The following is an 8469-nucleotide window of genomic DNA, read 5'->3' on the forward strand; positions in this document are numbered from 1 at the left end:
TCCCATATCAGCCCAGGCCAAGCACAGGGAGCCGTGGACTTCTCCAGCTTTCCCTGGGCCTGCCCCCGCCCCTCGTTTTTCGAGGACAAAGAGGTGGGTGAAAGGAGAAATGATTAAAAGTAATAATAATAAAAAAAGACAGCCAAATGAGGTGGGGTGAACATACAAGCCAGTCACTTGCTAGGAGAAATCCAGAAGAAACGGGACGCCATCCAGCGCTCTCCAACCAGCACCGTGACCTAATTTCCCGTTCCAGCGATGTGCCCCCCCTGCCCGCCCAGCACGGGCACAGGGCCGTGGGGTGCCCCGAGAGCAGGGGTGGGGATGGGTTGGGGGGAGCACAGCCCCGTGCCACCAGGCAGCACAGTGGCACAGCAGAAATAAAAGCTGGAGCTGTGCCGAGGGCCTGCACGGAGAACAGAGGGGAAGGGGCGGCCGGGAGCTGCAGGTGAATGGTTTCTGCTGCTGGGGTGCAGAGGGGGAAAAAGAAGGTGGCGATCTCCCCCTGCCTCGGGCTGCTCCTTCCCAGCTTCTGAATCCTGGGGCTGAGGGACCCGTGCCTGCCCGCCACCGACCGGCCGCAGTGGGTCTGGCAAAGGGCTCTGCGCAGAGACGGCCCGCCGAGTAGCTGTGATTTATTTTTCTTAAGAACAAAAAGTGCAAATAATAATTGTATTGCATTGTGCAAATAGCAGAACAAACAAAATCCTCGACTTGATAGGAGTACGGCTTGTTGTAACCGGGAAAAAAAATGATCAAAAACATGTCACACAGGAAAAAGGGTTTCCATTCACAAAGAAATCATTATGGTTAATTTAATTCATTGTAGCATTTAATATAGAAAAGCTTTTCTACAGAGACTGGGAAAAAAGCCAACATTTATATATAAATGGGTTTTATTTTAAAAGCTAATGCAGTGGGCAGGATGCTTCAGGGTTATTTTCTCTCCCTCTTTCTTTCAGTGCATATGCAAAGCTGGTATTGTATCCAAAAAACAAGGAATTTGCTGCTATCTAAAGTTTACAAATTGCTTTTTTTCAAAAGCACAATTTCATATTCCTTAGAAATGTAAATGACGGGGTTTTTATCTCCTCGCTTTCCTTTCTTTCTGTGTTTTTTTTTTTTTTTTTTTTTTTAAAGTTACTTATATTAGTATCCAAGGCACTGATTTGCAGAATGGGCTTTAAATATCCTCCCACTGTAATCAGCACAGACATCGGCTGCCATTCATGTGCACGCGTGACAGCCCCGGCTCTTGAAAGGAGCGGCGTTCTCCGAAATGGCTGGAGCGTGGTTAACCTGAGCGTGCTCCTGCCGCGCCGGGGAAGGGCATTCGCCATCAGAGAGCTGTAACAAGAATCAGCTGTATTTGTGCAGGGGACAGATGGTGAGCGAATAACCGGTCTGATCAAATACCTTCAGCCATAAAATTACAGGGGAAGGAAACATATGGTATTACCCACTTGTGCCTAACCGTGGGCCGGGCGGGCAGCTGCCTCCAGCCCTGTGCTCAGGCATGTGCTGCAGCTCCCGGGAGCCCTGCCTTCGGTTCGCACACAGAAAACAGGGGCAGTGCTGGGAGCTGGGCTCGGGTTTGGCTCCATCCATCCATCCATCCATCCACCCATCCACCCATCCATCGCACACCAGCGGAGCTCCTCCGCTGCCCTGAGCCATCCCTGGGACCCAGCCCCGGTGGCTGTGGAGCTGCAGTCCCAGCCTGGTTTAATCCCACCTAATTCCCTCTTCCTGGCTCATTCCCGGGTGCAGACCTGTCCCTGGGCTGTGCTAGCACCCCCGTTACAAGGCTTTTCCCAGTGGCTAACCTGGCTTTCCCCTGCTGCCACCTGAGCCCATTATTTAGAGGTCCATAATGGACAGGACAATCTACTCCCTCTCTCTTCCAGCCTCATTTCATGTATCTAGAGTCTCAGATCTCTCCAGACTAAACAGCCCCAAATCCTTCAGCACCAATGGTGTGTGACTCCTGCTGCTTCCTCCTTGACATTTTCTGCATCCTCCTCACCCAGCAGCAACTGGCACAGGTGGACGCAGCCCTTGCATGTCCTGCATCCCCTGCCAGGCCAGGATCCCCGTCGGACCTCTATTCTCCTTCCCGTCCTCTAATATATTGTGCTAGGGAAAGTCAAACTGCCCACAAATATCAACAAATACCGCCACTTCCCATCTGTGAAGCAAGGAGAATTATCCCGCTGAGGAAGGAGCTCAGCAGAAAACTGAGCAGGAGCAAGGTGAAACAACTTGACCAAGGTCACCCAGAAGTGGGGAGCGCCAGCCAGCACACTCCTAAAAACCCACGCTTTAATATATACCTCTAATCATCCCTGCGCAGGAATAGCTATTTCCTTTGTAAAACGCCAACTGCTATTAAATCTCTCCCTGGACTTCTTAGCCCTGAAATTGCATACGTTACCCTCTGCTGGTGCTTGGGGCTTTGTTCTGGTTGTATCAGCTGGCAAGACAATTCTCCTCATTTGGCAGCATTTGCATAAAACCAGCGCTGATTGCTGATGAGCCCGGTCTGCGCTGCGACTCTGACTCGAGCACCTGTTCTTCAGGCCCGGGCTTGTTCCTGCCGCAATCAAAGGGAGCCTGGCCATTAACTTCAAAGCGGGCAGGATAGGGCCCTCTATCAAAGCAAACACAATGCAAAATTTGGAGAGCATGCTGGAACCACTACATTTTTTACCCAGATCCCTGATTTATTACCCCCAAAGTCTGCAGTTGCTCAGGACCAGAGTTCCTGTTCAGACCCATGCTTCTCCGTGCCAGTAGCTTTGGCTTTTTCGGGAAGCAAGCTTTCTCACTGGATTATGCAAATCCTCCGTGCATTGTCATTCCCTGTTTGCGTTAAGTTCACCTTCCCTCTGGTTTGATTAATATACCCTCTCCCCCCATGCTTGCTCTAATATGTTTGTTTTAGGGATGGGCAAATGAGCTGGGAATAAGAAAAATTAAATTGAACCTTCACCCAAAACTTGAAGTGGGTGGTTTGGAAAAAAAAAAAAAAAAAAAAACACAACAGAATGAATAAGTCTTTGAACCACACAAATAGTTCCCTTGTTGGTGCAGGAGAGACAGTCTGGGCCCCAAAATGATGAAATACCATGTCCGTCGCTGTTTCCAGAAGCACTCCAGCGGGCTCACCGCAGCTCCCGAGCCCACAGCAGACGGGGCTCCAGCACCATGGAGCTGGGGCTCTGGGACCATGGCCCCTGGCAAACAGCCCGGCCCCGGGGGGAGCTGGAGGCTGCAGCGTGTCCTGGGGGTGCTGAGTGCCCAGCGCCGCTGGGTGTGCGCGCCCCAGCCCCTGGCCGCTCGCCAGATCGCCGGTCACATCTCCCGCTTGAAATCGCTCTGTGATTTGTTTGGAAGAACCTGTCAGAGGCTGGCAGGTTTCCCACAGCTGATGAAAGGAGCTAAGGATGTCTGAGAGCCTCACAAGGTGATACAGCCATTAAGGCATCATGACAGACTCAGCACAGAGGCACTAAAAACACGGCGAGATTGGCAGCTCCAGCGCCTGAAACTAAACAAGGAATGCAAAATAAACCGAAGGGTGTGCGACGGGGTGTGTGAGCATGCACGGTGTGTGCGTGTGCACGCTCGGGAAGTCAGCATCCTTCTCTTCTCACTTCCCTTGACAGCTCTGGACTTAAAGTAAGATGTAAGCAAACAGAGAGGGTGCAAGCTGTCGTTGGGAGCCCCGCTCATGAATTATAAAGGACCATTCACGGCGGGCTTTTCTTCTCTTTAAAATGCATTTTGCACCGCTGAAAGGCAGGCTGGCTGCGGGCGGGCGGGAGCCCTGCTTACCCCCGGCACAGGCTCGGCACACGCAGGGGCTGCAGATGCCCTCCTGCAGCGGTGCCCAGCTCGGCTCCACTGGGCACAAGGTGCTGGGGACACTGGGCATGGGGAGCAGCCTGCCTGGCCCTGCAGCAGAGCAGCAAAGAGACCTGGAGGCCTGGGGAAATGTGGTGCTGCTCAGCACCAGCATCCCCAACGAGGCTGCTACGGCAGTGGCTTGGCAATGAAGTTGTTCCTATTTGCTTAAGGAGATAAATCAGTTCATCTGCTTCGCGTTCCGGCTTCCCAGCCCTGAGAGAGCGCACTTGGTGTTTCAGCTTTTATCTGTGCATTCACAGCCTAAATGCTTCCTAGGGGGGGAAAGAGAGAAGTGGAGCCTATCTGGCCATCTTTCATCTCCTGGGGAGCGACACATCTCAGAAACACTCCAGGGATGCTGAGCACCAGGCTCGCCTTCCTGTGCCTATGCTGGGGCTGCGGCAGCCGGCTGTGCTCAGAGCCACGGGGCTCCACACCAGGCTGGGGGGCCAGGCAGGGCCTCCTGCCACCCTGTCCCATGGGGATGGGCACAGGGGGCACCGAGAGCTTGGGCAGACCCAGCCCTGCAGTGCCCTTGGTCCTCGGAGCTCCTCGTCCTCACAGTGAAGTCCTTGCCGAGGTGCCACCCTGTGGGGGTGAGCAGGCTGTGAACGCACCCGGCCCCCCGCCTGCCTGACGGGGCTCCTTTTAATTTCACTGAGTGCTCCCTCACCGGTGAGTTAGATGAAAAGTGAAGTGAAACCCGACTGGCGTCCTCAGCCTCATTTATCTTTCATGCTCACACCGCACTTGCTTTCACGCTTTCTCCCTTCCGCTGTTAACCCTCATGCACCCACACCCGGTCCCGCTCCCCCGCTCCCCTGCACTGCCAGACGTGCTGCCAGGCTGGGGATTCACCCACGGGTTCAGGGCTCCTGAAGAGCTGGTGGGGAGGAAATCCTGCCTCCACAGAGCAAACCGACCTGCTGCTCTCACCAGGCTGTTGCTGCTCAACTGAGTTGTGAAAGCTGAAGAGGGGTTGGAATAAAATGTGATCCTCGCCTTGTGCGGGGTACTGCTGGTAGCACTGGGTCCTGGGTTCAGAGCATCTCCTAGCCCACACGAGAGCAGCACCAACACCCAGGCCCCTGTTCTGATAAAATGGTTGGAGATGTTTCCTGAGCACACTGCCAAGTGGTTGCTTTGTGTAGGTGAAGCCAGCCTGGAGCTGCAGGGCAACCATGAGAGTGATGAGAGGAGAGGAGATCCCAGACAGGACAGGGAAGGAAGGAGTCTCCATCCCCATCCCCATCCCCATCCCCATCCCCATCCCCATCCCCATCCCCATCCCCATCCCCATCCCCATCCCCATCCCCATCCCATCCCCATCCCGCTCCCACGGCCCCAGCTGGCCCCACTACCTGCAGCCTGTCCCGGGGCTGCCAACAGCCGGGGCACCGCAGGCTGCAGCACCACTGTGTGCAAAGAGGAAGCATTATCTAAACTTGCCTGCCCCCCGCCCCCAGCCATAATTAATAAACTCAAAGGAAATTAAACCACAAGTAGAAAAAAATCCAAACAGCAACCCAACCCAACCCAACCCAACCCAAAGTGCTTCACGTGAGGCTTGGGGGGAGCAGGCACCGGCAGCCTGGGGAGACCATCAGAGGTAATTGCAGTCACAGGGCGAGAGGCTAAAACAGCATGAAATGAATCAGTTTAACAGATATTAAATTTGCAAGCCCCGGGCGACAGGACTCCGTTCAGTTTATTTGCATTAATCAGGTCAGGGGAGTAACCTTGGTTTTTTCTTGCAGGAGATATCATCAGCCTTTATTTGTTTCTCATGTGAAAGTATCACAACGGCTAAACACAGCCTGGGCCAGGGCTGTGAAGTCCGAGCCACCGGGCAGCCCAGCCCAGCTCCTGCCCGAGCAGCCCCGGCTCGCAGGGAGGGCGGCCACGGAGGGCTCCCCGGCGCCAGCTCCAGCCCTGGCCCTGGACGTGGCCACGCTCCTCCTCTTCCCAGGCCCTCCACTTCATGCTTTCCCCCGGCAGAAAGTTTTCCAGGGGCAGAAAGGGGGCTTGGACCTGGCCACCAGCACACACGTTCATTTAGAAGTACACAAATCTGTGCTAGGTGTAAGTGTGCACGTGCGCGTGTGCTGCCTGGGCACGCAGGGGAATTACAGCTGATAGCACCTGAGACCTTTCCGTCTTTCTCAGGAACATGCGAGGGGTAAATTTAGCTCCGTGTGTGTAGGTGTGTCAGGGAGACAGCGGCGTGCCGTGTGTGAGCCTCCGTGCCTCACCCCCAGCTTCACACGCCGATATGAAGGTGACATCTGCCCTGAGGGTGTATTTGAAGAAACAAGAACATCCTTTTCTGAGTGATACGGGTTTGAGAGTCATAGAGGAACTGAGGGGCCTGGCACGTGGCTCCTCCAGCGAGGCTCACACTGCTTGGCAGGCTGGCGTGCTGCTAGCCACGGCTGCTCCCTCCTCAGTGTCACAAAACAAATAGTTGTCTCTCTCCAAGAAAAAGGAAAAAAAAAATCATCAAAACAACCAAAGATTCATTCTTAGAGCTGCAACAAAGAAGGCTCCAAGCACTTCAGCTAGTTTGCCATTGCTGTGTGCTGTAAGGCCAGACATTGCCTCCTCCAGTTTGACCATGAGCTGCCCTGCTTGTGTGACCTGGATCCGTCTGGCGATCTGAGCTTCCCCGTAATGTCTCACAGCACAGCCGGCAGCTGAGCTGCTGCTCACAGGCTGCCACTGCTACCCTGCAAAGGCACGTGCGAGCGCCCAGTCCAAGGAGCCTGAGCACACAGAGCCCTGCGCTCGGTGACTTGCCAGTGGCACGGCACGGTGCATCCGGAGAGCCTCAGCAGTGCCCGGGGCACTGACTCGGCACTTGGGTGAGAAATGCCTCCAGGGAGCTGAGAGAGGTGCCCACAGACACACGTGATGGACGAGGAGGGTTTGGAGTTGAATGGAAAACCTCCTGCAAGAGCCCGTGTCCTTCAGGCATGGGAAGAACCCTCCTGACCTTATGGGCTGTGGGCGAAAATCCCCGCCTGGTCAACCACGAGGCGCTTCCCACACACCTCCGACAGGGCAGGAGGGGGAAGCCACGGGAAGCATCGCAGGGCTGCCAGCAGCACCCGCAGGACCTGGCCAGAGCAGGGGGTGGCCAGGCGGTGCAGCCGGTCCCAGGGGCAGGACACAGCCCCTGCAGCATAAAAATGCCCAGGGGTTCGGCGATTCAGCCTGGGGCTGGCTGAGGAAGGAATTTGCATGAAGCTCTTGCAGATGGATCACTCCTGCAAAGTCTTATTTAAATCCAAACAAGCAAAACAGCCCTCCCTGCTCAGGGCTGGCAGCGCTTATTTATCACCTATGAAATGCATACATTTGGGACGTATGTGTATGCGTGTCTCTGCGTGGGGGCGGGGGACGAAAAGCATCTTCTGAAAGAGAAGCTGGTCTCTGCGGAACGGGAGGGCTTGGCACGGGCCACACAAGTGGACAGAGCCCGTAGCTCTGGTGGTGCCAGTCCCAGAACCAGCGCTTAAAATGGCTCATAACATGGGGAGATGGCCTGGCTGGTGTATATATGGGGAAACTGAAATGCACAAACGAGAAAGCTGTCCTCAAACCATACCGTGAGTCATGCCAAATGGAAGCAGAAAAAAACCAGTTTTGACTCCTAGTCCCCTTCTCCAGGCACTGAACTCCACTTTTAGTCTGGGTTCCCATGAAAAGAGGGCTTAGGCAATCACACTGTCTGCTTGATATCATCTATGGCCTCCCACCCCGTTCCTTTCCCCAGCAATTTGGGAAGCTATTGGCCAATCCCAAAAAAATGATGACAGAACTCAGGACTGCAGGAAATCAGTCTTTGTCAGCTCCAGTGGACTTAAATATTTCCTGTCAGTGCCGGGTGTGCCATTTCAAACGGGGGAAGCCAAAACATCACCTTGGTGGCAGGGCTGATGCGTACCAGCGTCACAGATGCTGTGATCATTTCTTTCTTTTTCTTTCTTTCTTTTTCTTTCTTTCTTTGTTTATTTTTTTCCTTTTTTTTTTTTTTTTTAAACATAAATTACAGAAACTGCATTTATGCAGTTACCAAGGTGTCTGATGCTCGGCACAGCTGACATGTTCGACTCAGTGGGCTTTACATCATGAGGAGAACCTCATCTCACCGACGTCTACCAGAGGAGAGCACAGCCCACGAGAAGGTGAAGGCAAACAGAGTCGGTGCCATCCTCCCCCCTGCAGCCCAGCCCTCTGGAGGTGCAGGAGCATTTCCCAACGTGATGTCTTGCTTCTCGACGCCCTTACCCAGCTGCTGCGAGCTGCAGCCTCCCCTTGCCCCGACCTCTCCTCCCCGCAGCTCTGGGAGCGTCCTGGCCCCGGGAGCCTCAGTCCGGCGGTCGGTCAGGCCGCCTGCCCCCCGCTGCTGCTGCAGCTGCCCCTCAGCCGTGCCTCCGCAGCACCACGGAGGGTTTTGGTTTCCTGCCCGCGCTCCTCGCACCAGCACTCTCCTAGCGATGAGCAGGGAGAAGGAGGATGAGCACGGCCACCCCGGGACTAAATATCAAAGAACAACGT

The 8469-nt window shown here is 54.6% G+C and overlaps 1 long non-coding RNA gene across 1 annotated transcript; it reads right to left on the reverse strand.

Annotated features, from left to right (window-relative positions):
* Window positions 1-614: 614 nt before the first annotated feature.
* Window positions 615-5329, reverse strand: LOC311444159. Its single transcript, XR_014697669.1, has 4 exons — window positions 5271-5329; window positions 4833-5077; window positions 2435-2650; window positions 615-1347 (listed from the first exon to the last, which is right to left on the reverse strand). It is a non-coding gene; the product is annotated as an uncharacterized lncRNA (long non-coding RNA).
* Window positions 5330-8469: the final 3140 nt, after the last annotated feature.

The sequence above is a fragment of the Aythya ferina genome, assembly GCF_964211825.1.
Source record: "Aythya ferina genome assembly, chromosome: 13".
Lineage (NCBI taxonomy): Eukaryota > Metazoa > Chordata > Aves > Anseriformes > Anatidae > Aythya > Aythya ferina.